Consider the following 15,576-nt stretch of genomic DNA (forward strand, 5'->3'; position numbering starts at 1 on the left):
AATTAAAAATAATAAGGTTTTGTTTGAGGGGAGGGGAGGGGAGGGGCAAGGGGAAGGGGAAAGCAAAACCAGTGATCTATAAGTAATGGATTCTCCTGCAGCTCAACTGGGATAGACCTCTCAATGCACAATGCCACATCTATTTTTGGAAAAGCACAAATGGAGCCAATTAAGTGATCTAACTGGCTAGTAATTTCTTTGGAATATTTTATTGCATACATGAAAATATGCTGCATTACATCACTTCAGAAGTCATCTTTGTTTTCTTTTTAGTTAAGTTATAGTATTTTTCTTGATTTTTAAATTTCAGTACGTGTGATTTCAATGGCATTGTGGAAACCATTGGAAATGAAGTCTTTTTACCTACATACCCATGTAGTGGTCCAGGAATCCAGCACTGGAGAAGTTAATTATACATATGCAATATTTAGAAGTTGATCCACAAGTATTTAAGAATTACAGAAAACTCCTAAAGCTATTTCCATTTCTTAATCTCCAACACACATAGAGACATATACACATTCACATCTGAAAACCATATCACATACAGGAGACCAAAGTTTTCCAAATTCAAATTAGTGGCATTTAAATAAGAAACCCACAACACCAAACCAAATATTCTGATTCCTGGAGTGCGCCAGCATTTCCCAACAGATATAAATGTGGGAGATTTAACGTATTTGCACTCATTCTGCAGGCGCAGCTGAGGAATGTTCAGACAGTCTTAGCACAACCTTATTAGGATAGCATTAGGTACACGTCCCAAGTGCAGAAGCAGTTTTGTAAGTTATGCTCCAGACAACGGAGGCTTAGACATATAACTCACTGGACTGATGCATTCTTGTGAGTCGTCCATTCATTTAGTATCATACAGAATAAACATGCATCTTTGGTCTCTTGCTGAAATGCAACTGTTTTCCAAGAATACTGTTTTGTAACCCAAAGTTATATGCAAACAGAACTTTTATGGCCAGGAGAGAGGGGTGATGAGATGAATGTTTTTTCCTGGAATTAGGGCTGGGGTGAGTTCTAATTGGTTGGACATCCCTCCTGCTTCCTCTTATACATCTCTACTATTTGACCCCTCTCTTTTTAGCTTTTCTGGCAATAGTATTCCCAGACATCCTAAAAGTTGAGTAATGGTAAGTTTATAGTCATCCTTATGAACTGAAGTTTTTGGGCTTATATGTTTATACCATTCCTTTCAGACCATCTGTGACCCATTGCAGAGGGTCCCATTAATAGTCCTATAGCTAGGCTTCAGTGCTGATATAATTTTCAAGGTGCTTTCAGGTGAATTCAGGAATGTTGTCTCCATGTTACAGTGCGGGATTGGGATTCAAGCTACCTAAGTGCTGTTTTTGACTCTGTCACTGGTTAACAGGAGAACAGTGGCTAATCCTCCCAGCCCCAATCCTACAGTTTGCTTTTTTGTTTTTTTAAAAGAGGACAGTACTGCTGACCTCTGTTGCTTTGAGATCTGCTACTGAAAACTATAAACACAAGAACTAATTGCAAGTCAGAAGTTACTCTTGCTCCAATTGTATGTGCCAAAGTTATTGTATTCTGTCAAGCAGGTAAATACTCCAGCAAACTTGCATCCTTAAGGAGATAAGAAGGTATGGCACGGTATAACACATTAGGTAAAATATGATTGTGATGGGGTAACTTCATCTACCTGCTGTGTCTGATGATTTCTAGTAGCACTCTGAATAGGGAAGCCCAGCTTGTTCATCTTTTCTGACTAAGGGTATTTGTGAATCACTAATAAATGGTGTCTTCCTAGATATCAGGTCTCCAGAAGCACAAAAAAAGTAAATGTGAGTAATACAAATATTACGAACTCCTCTCCACATAGGAAGTGTAAAGTTGCAAGTTTCTGTTCGAAAGGATATTAGTCTAAAATGTCCTTTAATCTTTATATACTTTTAATGTGCATATCTACACAGTTTCCTGGATTGCTTGTAGCTTCTTTATAGCTACATTAGGTACTCTTCAGTGAATTTATTATTTAGATCTCCAGAAAGGAGTAGGAATGGACCAGGAAGATAGAGCTGAAAATTCAGCTTCAAAACATTCAAAATTACTTAAAGAAGATTGACATAAAAAAGAAAAATCGGTTTCCTTATTAAGCATAGGAAGATTCAGAACAACTGTTTTGAAAGTCTCTAAAGCCACATTTTAATTCTGGAAATATTAATTGAATAGGAACATAAAGAGGCCCAGATCTTACACAGAGTTACTAACTATGGCTGGGAGCAAACCTCATGCTTCTGTTCAATGGCCCACACAAAGACAAAATTCAACAAAAAATTGGGATTGAACCATTACCATCCTATGAGATTTTCTTGCTGGTCTGAAAATTGAAGTGAAATCCCAAATGGAAATAGAGTGCTACTACTTATATTGTTGACACTAATTATGTTCAGCTTCCATTCAGTTGCATTCAGCAACTAGCATCCTATCATCCCAAGTGGGCATGACCTACTGGAGACATTTGTTCAATATAAAATCGTCAAGAGATCCTAGAGAGTTTATTGTTAAGTTTTCAGAATAGGTCTAGAAGTTACAACTTATATACAGACTTGACTTCCACTTCACATCTTTACCAGATACCAGCATTTAATTTTTAAATGGATAACTAAATTTAGCCAGAAAATTTTACTAAGCCCTTAACCAATCTATTAAAGGAACGTTACCTTTAGCAACTATATCATATATCCCCTGCTGCAGTTTTTTTTCATTACTTCTTTTCCTATCTATAGTTTATATTTTCTTCTGTGCAGAAGCATTGTTCATGGTTATGGGCTGACATCCCATCTTTCCTTAGTCTCTCTTCTCTAGACTAAACAATGCCAATTCCTTCCACCCTCCCTCATGCTCCCTCTAGACTATTGCTCATTCTTTTTATTCCTTTCTGGATTGCCTCCAGCACATCTACATTTTTCTTGAAGTATGGTGCCCAAAACAGTGTGGAAGAATTGCCCTTGTGTACTCCAGGATCACTTTATTTTTCTTGGCAATTTGGTAATACTTGGTAAGTGCAGGGAGCTTTACTTATAAACTGAAAATTCAAAGAGAATTTTCCTTATGAAAGCTGGGTTCAGATATAGTTTTGTGATCAGGGTCTTCAGGCCAGAAAGTTGTAAATATTTGTTTTACTTTATTACAGGGCATGCCAGTAAACCAAAAGTTAGCTGTGATTTACTGTACAAAACAGTCCCTTATTTACAGATCCTCTAGCAGGCACACATGATTTTCAGAGATGGATAGCAACTGCCCTATTTTGTGTTTATTAAAATAGCAACAAATATTACCTAGATTTCTAGTCACAGGTAGAGAGTTGAATTTGAGAAGAGCTTTGCCTACAAGGAACATCAGGGAACTTATACTTTCTGAGATATGCACGCTATTACAAAGTACAAAGTCTTGTTACATTTACATACCTTTAAGCTGAAACACTGTTTCATTAAAGTCAATTGCACTCCATTAACTTGGATTTCACCATTAACTCTAAGATCTTATAGGTAGCAATGTGTTGTTTACTCTTTATGATTAGTCTACCAAAATAGTCTTAGTTAATGCTCTAGAGAGTACTGTAGTATAAATAATTATTCAAATAAATTATTAAAAACACACTACTATTTTATTTCATTATGTTACTTTAAATTTCATGATATTTTATGGAGAGGGTGTGGGGCAGATCTTAATAGGGTTTGCTACAAAAACTTGAGGATTATTTCCTGGTGTGAGAGAAAATAGGAAGGATGTAGGACAGCAATAAAAATGGCGTAAGTGTAGATAACTTACTCTATTCTTTCTTCTGCAGATTTCTTGAATAGCATGAACAAGTGACTTAACATCATGTGTTTCCTTGTCTTTCATGTGCTATTTCAGAAAAACGTTCTTCTTTTTTTTTTTTCTCCTGTTTATTGTTGGACAAATTTCTGTCTGACAATACAGAAAGACCAAGAGACTTTGTCAGTTATCTTTATGTTAAAGTGAATGATAACCATGTTAGATTTCAAGATATTATTAGCTTCAGGGGTGCAACAACATTATGGTCCTATGTTCTGGTTAGTATTTTTAACCCAAATTTCAATTAGTTTTAAAGAAGAAAAATAAACCTAACAAAATAAAAGCACAACCACTGGCAGTGCTTAACTGAATCAATAAAAATAACAGATAAATATTTGTACCAGTGTAACTTTTGCATACTCTCAGTTTATTTTGTTAAACAATTGTTTTAAACACATAAAAGCTTTGAGTAACAGATAAGTTATGGTGGTCAAAGTTTTGAGACAAGTGTAGATAAATTTTTTGTATGATTTGGCTGCCAATCTGTATTTCCTTTGCAAAAGTAAGATGGAAGGCTTCCCTTCTTTCCCCTAGCCCTCATTTTAATTTATTTACATATTAAACCATCAAAATTTCTTTTTGTTTCTTATCTGCTTTTTAAGCCATCAGTGACAAGAGGAGAGAAGGAATTTTGTGAATTTTCTGGAAAAGTTACAATAGCCTGCAGTAGCAATTTCCCCAAACTGAATGATTGTCTGGTGTATCTTCAATACAGTCGACTGAAGATTTCTGTAACTTCCTAGGCTATAGATTATTATTCTGATCTTATTTACCCAACGTTGAAGTTAGTTCACTGACATCATTGTTTGTCTTCAAGGCAAAAACACTGCCTATTGAACTCTACAGCTATTAATTTCTGGTTTTAATCACTGTTTTCTTTCAAGTTGTAGACATGCTTAGCAGTACTGGTAACAAAGTAGAATAATATTTTCAAATATACTTATTCTAGCTTTCCTCTGCTACAGATAGCAAAGATTTGACTGCAGTCCCACTTTTATTTTCCCATGCAAAATCATACAGCTACAATAAGCCCTAAGAAATTGTGAGACTAGAAGCCTGAGAAAGTTCCATTTTACTTCTGTGAATCAACATAGGTATTTAAAAGCACCACCGCAACATGCTGAACTTGTCTCACATTTGCTCAGTACCAAGTGTAATAGAGCTTTGACCTCTGGATAATATTTGAGCAACAGCAATAAATATTGTTAACTGTTCTGTGTTGTGTGGCATGCAACATTTCAAGAACAGAAGAGTTAACAATAAAAGTGATTTCTATTTGAAATACGTCAGACTTGTACCTGCCTGCAAACATATTAATCTCCTGGTCGCCCATCTTCCCCATGGAAGAAAGATCACACAAGCTCTGTTCCATTTAAATTCTTTTCTCATCCTGACATTGCTCTACACTAAATTTACAGGGATGGAAAAGGCAGAGACTGCAGCTCACTTGTCCTGAAACACAGAAATTAAAGAGACTACCTGAGAATTACAATGGGTAATTTGAATTAGCAATCAACATCCAACACAATGCATTCTGAAACACAATTAATTGTATTTAGAACCTGAAACTTAGACTTAGAGCCAAAAAGTACTCTCTCTCACACAAACAGAAACCCTGGGTTTTCCATTTATAGCTTTGTATCATTTAACCCATGCTACCTTTGACAAGGGATGCTGCTTGGCTATAACAGCAGATTTCCAAAATAGGATTTGGGTTTGGGGCTTGCATGTGTGCAGGGAGCATGTATGTGTCAAGCCATAAGATAATATTGGGCTGCTGCAAAAAATAACATAGTTCTGGGCAAATTGAGACCATCTGTCATTAAAGTACACAAAAATAGGACTAAACCTCAAGAAACTCAATGTAATAATCATTAGATAATCTGGGGAGGCTGGAGTGCTGTAAAGGCCTCACTCAATTTTTGTGAAGAACCCTATTCATTCACAGGGGAAAAATTAGTTTTAAATCCACAGATATATGGGTTTTTAAAATTGTAGATTGTAGGTAGAACCTTTCAATTTTCTACCACAGAAGACTCTCTTCGCAATGGTGCTGTTCATTGCTTTCTTGCACCTAATTCCCACCTATCTCATCCTTGAGTAGATAAGAGCAGCCCAGAAGAAAATGGGTCACGATACCCTCGCAGGGATTGCACGGCTTGATCCACTGAAGTTACCCCTGACCTCATCTTCCTTTCTGCATCTTGACAGTGCTTAAAAAGTCAGAGGAAAAACCTACTTGGTTGCTGGTGATAAGGTGGCCTGATCAGAAAGACTGAAGATGACAGTCTTAATGAATCAGCCAGACCCACGTCACCATCTGCCATCTTATGGTTTGAGAGTACAAATCATTTTTTAAAAAAGCTTTTTCTTCATGTGCTGTCTTGGTTTGAGCAACACAGGATTTCTTTCTCTTTCAGTAATTTTAATTTTCAGTAAAGTCTCTTCTAATGCTTGGGAAAGCTGCACTTTTAGAAGACTCTAGTGTCTGAATTTGTGAAAGTGTTTACTGTATGTAAACACTGTGCCAGCTATGGTGTGTGGTTTTCAAGGTCTCTAGGTGGAGGGGTGAGGAGGAGCGAGGACAAGCAAGACCCAGGCACTTGACCCAAGATGGCCAACAGGATTATTTCATACTATGAATGTCACATTCAATATAAATTAGAAAGTTTGCTGCGGAGTTCTCTCTCTTCCTTGATGGCTGTGACCCAGAGAACTTCTTGCCCCCATGCTGGACCCCTGAGGCCTTCCCTTCCTCCCAAAGCCATAGCACTCACAGTGTCTGACATTTGCTGTCCACTGCTGGGAGTGCACAGCTTCCTACTCATAGAATTGACTGAGAATAATCCTTGTATATTTTATATTGGTATCAGGCTCAATATTGGTTATTTAGTATTATTAATGGCAATTATTTAGTTCTATTAAGTCCGTCTGTATTTCAGCCCCCATGGTTCCTTGGTTTTTGCCCCCGATTCCCCTTCCCAGGTGGGGAGGGGTCATTGGGTGAGAGAATAATTCTCTAAACAACAATGAATTGTTATGGGTTCCTCAAACCATAACATGTGGTCATTGTGCAGTGGATTGGGGTTCTTGGGGAAGGGTAAAAGAATAAAATTGTACTTCCCCTCTCAACACACCCTGGTGGCAGGCAATTCTGATAGATTCAGGATCATACCTTTTGGGGACTATTTTTTTTTTTCTAACCATACCCTGGTTTTATCCATTATTATACTGAAATTAATGAAAATGTTACTTAGTTGCAACGTACACTAGTGGATGTAAATGTACTTAACAGCAATCCAAGAATCCATGAACCTGGAACATCCTCTTACTGGCGCATTTCTGAAAAAGACTGAAAATGTCATCCATTCTTTACATTCCAGTTTAATATGTCTCTCTTCCTATATTAAAAATGAAAGTTGCAATTGTCCCATGAAGACCACGCTTTGCCTCAGATCTGCAAGAAGTCTGTCAGAAAGTAGTAACAGAGAAGACAAGTGAGTTCTGCTTTCTGTGAGCACACATCTTTCAGTGGTGGTAAATTATGGGTGATATTTCAGGCCTCTGGCATTGGCAAAATGGGCATGCCAGACACAGGAAACCAAGGAAAATAAGACTAACCACAGAAGCCTCCAAAATTGTATCATTTTTGTAGTTTAGTTAGAAGATGGATGTTCTTACTGTGACTGACCTCCAAGAACTAATTTTTTTAAAAAAAGCTAATACTTTTAAGCTTAAGTCTCTGAACATTCATATAATATTAGACACAGGACAATCCAGTTTAGTTTTTAGTTTAGACAGGAGGAGAACAGTTTGTTTTCTGTTGGTTTTTTTTTTTTTAATTAATATTTTTATACTGATTATCTTGTAAAAAAAAACAAAAAACCAAAAAACCACACACACCTCAATGGTTTCTTATACTTAGCAACCATAATCTCAGAAGTCAGTGTTCTGTATATTTACTCTAGAAAAGATTTATAAATCATACTTATGTTATTTAGTTCTAGCTAAAGAGTTTTTAAGAATGTCCATTATAATTCAGGTGAACATTGAAGGTCATTGCATTTGCTAATAAAAACCAGTTTTAATATACTAAAGCTAGCATCAGCTAATTTTAAATGGTCTTGATTGGAGAAAAAAGTTGAGAGGTGAACTAACTAAAATTGTGTTTAGTTTAGCCAAATTAGCTAATTGTTAAAAAAAAAAAAAAGATGCTAATGATATTAACATGGCTGCTAATTGACCTCAAAAAAATCCACATTCACATGCATTCACTGAATGCCTTGAATGAACACTTATCTGCCAAAAGCATATTTGCTATTCTACTTAAAACTATTTCTATTTGTGTCACATAAATGGTTTCTGTGACAGGCATTTTTCCCAGTTTGATCATAAATTGTAAACAAGAGAATAATGAACATGACGGCTATTGTCTGGATTTTCAGTAACGTTACCTTCTGTACTAAAATTTAATATTATTTTTAGCCAGTATTGCTAGCCCCTATATAGCATCAACTGTTTCAGCAGTTCCAGGTGTGACAACAATGCCAATTAACCAAATTAAGAAGTCAGTACTGCATTCTTGATTCCCAGAATCTTCCCAAAGCAAGGCACTGCAACTCTACACACAGCAAGTGTATTTATTCAAGTTGAGAAGAGTTCCTTTTGTGTCTGACAGATATAGATATAAATTATAGTCACAGGAAAAAAAGATATTTATATAAAGAATCACAATCGCTAATTAAGTGATTATTACACAATAAATGTACGTGCAATCTCCAACTGAATGAATTGCAGGGTATCAACACTAGAAGACGCTGAACCTCCCTAAGATGCCAGTTCTCGGCTTTCTGAGTAGCTGTATTCCAGATTCCTTATGTTTGAGCACTTCCATGCAGAAGTGAACAGGAGAATTAAGTGACAATCCAGGTAAAATAGAGCAGAATCTCTCCTGTCTATCACCTAGCTTTCTGCCAACATTATACTGGTTATGGAGGAAATACTGCCATTAGTCCAAAAAAACCATTTAAGCAAGTCCTTAACTATTGTAAAAATACAATGCTATCAAAAGGTTCCATATATCAGCCTTTTTTCCTTTAAAGAAAAGGATAATCAGTTTACTACAAGCAGGCTTTCAACTCATGAGCTGATGAGAAGGAAAAAAAAAAAGTGAGATAAGTGAATCATACTTGTCCTGAGATTTGTGGTGAACATAACAGGACTTCCTGAAATGCGGGCCTCTCCATTAAGTGACCAGTGAGTTGTCTTGTGTGTTCCACTGTATCCTCTATGATTCTAGACGTATTAATTCTCCTAGTATACTTTAACATAACTCACAGCAGCATATAATCATGCCACTAATTGTATACTTTTTAATTTTCTTTGCGTTAGCTTTGAACTGGTACTCTCCCAGTTGCATTATGGTATTTGAGTAAATTTAATATGCATTTGTCTTAATTCTTGCAGCTCCTCTTTGAGCTAGATACAACAGAAAAGTCATGTGGACAAAGACAATTTCAGTTCTACTTTTTGCATCACTTCAACTCAATTGCTTGTAGTATAAACAAGGATGAATCACCTACCAGAATACTTCATTGCAATTAAAAAATGGGTCACTTCTGGTTAACAAATTTAGGCTCCATATTATAAAGCATTACAAACAAGTAATGAAGTAATCAGGCTAGGATTTGGAATATGCCTCAAATCCTTTGTCTCTAGACACAAACACTGTTCAAATCTCTGCAGACTTATCCTTAGAAAGTAGGAACATTTCTTATTCTCATTACACAAACTGCAAAGCAAAGCATGCGAAATAAAGAGGTTTGCCCAAGGTGACTTAGGTGATGGCAGCAAAGCAGGAATTCCAATGGACATCCACAGACACGAGTGACAAATATGCTAGCATACAAAATGATTCCAATTTATCCAGGTTGAAGAGAAGCAGTAAACAACCAGACTAAACATTTGAAAAGTGCCCTAGCCAATGCTATTCTTGATAGGTTTGTTAACTATGAAATATTATTAATCTTAATTTACTTTCTGTTTACTCACAATTCTCCCACTTTAGAGACAAGAAGAAAAAGCTTTTGCATACCTCCTTCTCTAAAACCAAGGCGGCTTTTCAAATACAGGGAACAGGAAGGATAATTAAAAAAATACTACCATAATGCTGTTAACTGCAAGCACTGCAGGAATTAAAAATATATCACCTGGATTTTTAAGTTTCTAGGAAGTAGTCTTATTAGCCTTATATTTAAAAGCTCCGTTAAAACAACACATTACACACATTTTCAAGTGCAATCCAACTCTTTGCTTTCCTCTCACTTGACAGTATTTTAAAATTATTGTTTGGAGAGTCCTATTTAGTAAGAATGTCATAACTTTTTTTTTTTAATTGTTTGAAAGTTAAGTCTAAAATTAAGAAAGTAGGGCACTTCTCTGCTATTGACAGCCAAAAATTTAGTAGTCTGTTTAAAATTGATTCATTAGTCTCATTCATAACCAGGTCTGAATTGGCATAAATACATTTACAGTGGGACAAGGGGCAAGCTGCATTTTTTTTGTTGTTATTACCCACATTGGTAATTTATTTTTAAGAAACAAATACCAACCAATTAAAACAAACAAAAAGCCCCACAAAATATTGTGAGATATAAGCAATGCTTCTTTCCCTTCCTACTATGGAGGTACTGACACCTTCTGGCAGTGATTGAGGTGGCCAGATAAGAGTTTCTGATCCATTTCCAGCTGTTAAGAACTGCCAAAAATAAAATTCATTTGGCTTCAATGTGGTAAACTCTACTGCATTTCCAGAAGCTCTCTCACTCGGAGTTTAATATTGAGTTCTGCTGAGTACTAATAGAAGTCATTAATGAGGAAAGATGACAATTATTTCAGAGATATCAATAACATAATTAAATCAAATTAGTATAAGCTTAGAAGACATACATTTAGTTTTGTTTTTATAAAATGACGTAACCAACAGATAAATATTGTTGAACTGACCTCCTTTAATACAGCAGACAAAAGTAACAAGCCAACAGATGAAAGACAAGCTAGACTTGAAAACCTTAAAAGCAAATCCATCATTTGAGTGCTTGTGCTATTACAAGTGTGGGTCCTTCACTGCAAATACTTATACTGAACATTTTCTAAAAAAGCCAAACAAACAAATAAAGAAAAACAACCCCCAAACCAACAAAAACACACCCAAAACAAAATACTAAAGAAAAACCCACACAACTGTGGTGCTCCCTGAGATACTGTACTTGAAACAAGCTAAACAAAGTCCTAAATTCCTGTTTGACACATGCTGTAGTTTGTATGAACTCCTATTATTTTTAAAGTAATTCGAAGAATAAAACTTCTAATCTTCCCAAACCCAGTCTTGTTCGTCTTATTGGTACACTCTCTATGCACCTCAAACATTGCTCCAGGTTACACATACATATGCAACACTAAATACAGTTACTGCAAATCCATTAAAAAATTCTTCCCAAAACAGGACCTCACACAGGTATACACCATGTTCCAAATCCAGAATTTTACATCTGTTAAAAGTAAGATTTTGCCTGGAGCACAAGAGTCTGGGGAGAATGCGAGCTACTGGAACAGAAACTAATCCTTCACACAAGGCAAGTCTCTCTGACAACATTTTTGTCCTACTGACCTAATGTTTCCTACAGTCTCCTATATGAAGGAATAAAATGCGTAGTCCCACTTTCCACAGAGAAGAACTGGAGATCAATGGTACTCTCCATTGCTGAACCCCAGAATGAAAACTCCTATTGCAAATGGGGCAGTCACTCATGTCATTCACCACAGAATATTATTCTTCAGTCTAAAGTGAAGGTGAAAATTTACTTTTAAGAAGTGTCACAGATGATCAAAAAAAATCTAATAGAAGTAATTTATATGCAGCATATACACAAAGCATCAGATTTTAAACAGATGGAATGATCTATTTTATTGTATTACATAAGCTATGCAGGGCACAATAGAGGTATCCCAATCAATTTCTTGCAGAAATGATTAGTTGTACCTCAAATTAAACCTATGTTCTTCTGAAATCTGGCAAAATTCACTCCATGCCACGCAGAATACACATTCTGCGGACACAAAGAGGATGTAAAGTTTTAGATACGTGCCTTAAGCATGGATCTCCTCAGTCTGTACTAGAATATTCTTGAATTGAGAAGATAAAAGAAACATCTTAAACTTCTGAATACTTCCAAAGTTACTTTTCCACCTGAGCTTGAAGGAGACAAGTTTTAAATATCTATAGAGATATGCACAGATACATGTGTACGTTTGCCCAGCATAGTTACCTGCTGCTGCAACTATTCTCCACCTCTTCTGATTTCCAGCACCCCTTCAATCCTGTTCCCAAGAACGGTCATTTTGTTATTAATTCTCCCTGCTGTTTTTCCTTTTTATGCTAAATTCTGTTATACCATTTTTCCTCACCTCTTCCCTATCACCTTTAAGTTTCATCACCCAGTAAAACTCTCTTGTGTGCAGAATTCATTCTGTTTCTGGCACAGTGCAGACATATAGTCTCTCTATCTTGTATTCTCTGCCCACTCTGTTCTATATATTCAAAAGGCTCTATGCCATATGGGCTATCCTGTGGATATGGAAGCTGATGTGATTTACCAAATACCAGAAAAAAAAAAAGTAGATAAAGGCCTCATCAGACCCAGCGCCTGATCATCTAGATCCCTTTCTAACAATTTCGATATAATTCAGTTTTACCATTCATATGTAATCAGTATTTTACAACAGAGAGGCTTGAAGCCTGTATTTATGATTTTTCCTCAAGGGTACTTAAATCTATGTAATCCAGTAAGAAATTGTAATACAACAATAGCTCATGCTACAACAATAATTGTATAGCACTTTTGAGCTAACAAACTCAGGAATTGTTTCCAGTCTTGCCTTCCCCTCCCCACATCTTCTGTCTCCTGTCCTCTTGCTATCAGCTTAAAAGCTCTTCCTGGCTCTGCTCTTGAAACTACATTGCCTGGTTTCTGCATTACTTACTCAGCTGGCATAAATATTCAGACATCCAGTCATTTTACCACCAGACTCAAAGGTATGTAATAACATGAAAAAGCCATAGAAGCAACAAGTATATTCATTTCTAGACTGTTACAACCAAATACAGAGATGCTGCAGCCAAATTCAGGCCTGTTATCAGTATAAAATTACATCTACTGTTCAGAAAGGGATTCCCCCCCATTTTCTTCCCTCCTACATTGATAATTTTAATTTGGCACCATATCATTCCTAGACCAAAATGTGGTTGAAAACAATCAGCTGCTATTCTTTGATGCCAGTAGTAACAGTGAAAAATTGTCTCTTAGCTTCACCACCTCAGAACTGTAACCTTTTTTGTTACCAACAAAATTAACACACAGTAACCAATACATAAAATCTGAATACTGTGAGCTTCTAGTACTTCATAAAGTAACAGTATATCAATAATATAAAAAAAAAATAAAATCCCAGTATTGGGAAGTCTATTAAAATACTATTATTTAAATGTAACAACTGTTTTTACAACCTGATTGCAAAACCCTATTGTCTTTCAATATTCTTCAGTCCTACAAAAATTACTCTAACTACTGTATTGATTTGTGTGAGAGGGAACATGTGGTTAATACCAACTACTGTAATTGGAACAAAAAGATTTAGGCAGAAAGACTCAGTTGAATCTGGAAAAGTCACTTACCTACAGTTTCAAAACCATTACTTGATTTGGATGACTACAGACTCTTACACTAATTCTCTGTGATACTGAATATTTGCAGTTTATACAACCTTTCTGCTGAAGGAATGGTTAGTCAGCACTTTCAAAGTGAAGCCTGATTAGACCACAATAAGTAAATGTAATTTTTCCAGGCCAGATTCACCCTTTTAATAGGATACAGCAACGCCATCCACTTTGTAAGAATACTTTGAAGTCCTGCTGATAAAATTAGAGAATATTAATAATAGAATCTAGAAAAGTTAAAAGGAATATTGGATTAAAAAGCAAACAACACACAAAGACTTATGCCTTCAAGTTGCCATCTGCTTTCATTTCATTTCCTCCTACTCATTTCTGGTTTCCCAACCACCCTCATATCCTCCAACTTTCAAATGCCTGCTTTTTAAAACAACTGAACTCTCCCTCCTTCTCTCCAAGTTCTTTTTTTTTTTTTTCCTCTTTCTTGTTTTCTCTTTTCTTTGGGGCATATTTTATTGTAACCCCTACCCCTTGCACTATCACCACACTCCCTGATAGAGTCCCTCCCCATCTTTCCTGTAGGACCCCTTTAAGTACCGGAAGGCTGCTATATCTCCTATTTTGACACTGAATAATTTTTACTATGGAATATTACCCTACCCAGTCAATTTTGACTCAGGAATAAAGTCTTGCACAGATTCGTTTGCATATATGTTATAGTATCTTTCATAAAACAAACACCAACCCAAGAACTCCACACTTAACTATAAAATTTACATGCCCTTATATGCTTACATGTATTACGTACTTACATGTAATGTAATAAAGGCCTTTACTCTATTAGGTGCTTTCTGAGAAGAATCCCTACAATGTGAAGTCAGAACAAAAAACATTCAAGGCACAAACCAGAAATCATACGGAAGTATTTTTAAGAAATCTACTTTAAGACCATAAAATGCGATACAATCAAGAAGCACTTTTGCATGAATAATTCCTCTAATACTTACCATTGAAATAGCAATCTAGCAAGTTATTACATGCCCTATGTCTTTTAAGGCATTATCAATTATATTTTTATTCTCCTATCCATACAGGAGTACACAGGAAAAAAAAAAAAACACAGGGCACCCATTTGTAACAAAATAGTGTCAATATGGGTGGACGTATAACATTTGCTTTATTTCCTCCAATTCTCTCTTCAAAGAAGCTAGAGTAAAACAAGTGATGGTATTTTCAATAAATAAACAACAAGAACAGGTAAAGCAGTATCTGCAGGCAACAGAATTAAAAGAGGTAGTACTGCTTTCACATGTAGCTTGCATGTAGGATGCCCTATACTTTTTAAAAATTATCTGTCCTTGAAAACACAAACACAAGTAGTTTGTCTCTTCTGATGATCCACTAAAGCAAGAATAAGTGGCTCTTTGAAGAGGCAGGCAACAGCAAGGGTAGCAGCCTTGCAACTCCCAGAGTGATAAATAAGCAATGCAGGAAAGCAAATTATTTTTATGGTTTCCCTTCAAAATTCATTCTGCCATTAATATAGTTGTAGCAACACATAAAAATTCATTCTAGGCACCAGTTCTATGACTGGTATTTGTCACACCATACCAGAGATAAAAATTTTCCTTGAAGATCGATGTTAAAAAAAAAAAAAATAATCTGCTTTTCCACAATAGGAATTTTCTGGTGGTGCACATATAAGAGGAAGCCTGTCCCACAGCATCGCTGCTTAAATTCCTTCTATCCCACACCTTCAACCCAAATGTAGAAATAAAAGGACTGCTCCCACAACACACATAACCTACTCTTGTAAGCAACTTCTTTGTAATTTAATGCAGTCAGTCACCTTAGTTTCACAGATGCAAACTCTCTTCAAAAGTACACTGCAATTAAAAAATTCCCTGCCTCTCATATGTCAATTTCAAGCTTAACATTTTTGCAAAAAGACTATAGATGGAGGGAAAGTATTCACCTCGGGAATGGAA

The sequence above is a fragment of the Vanellus vanellus genome (assembly GCF_965231255.1).
Source record: "Vanellus vanellus genome assembly, chromosome: 3".
Lineage (NCBI taxonomy): Eukaryota > Metazoa > Chordata > Aves > Charadriiformes > Charadriidae > Vanellus > Vanellus vanellus.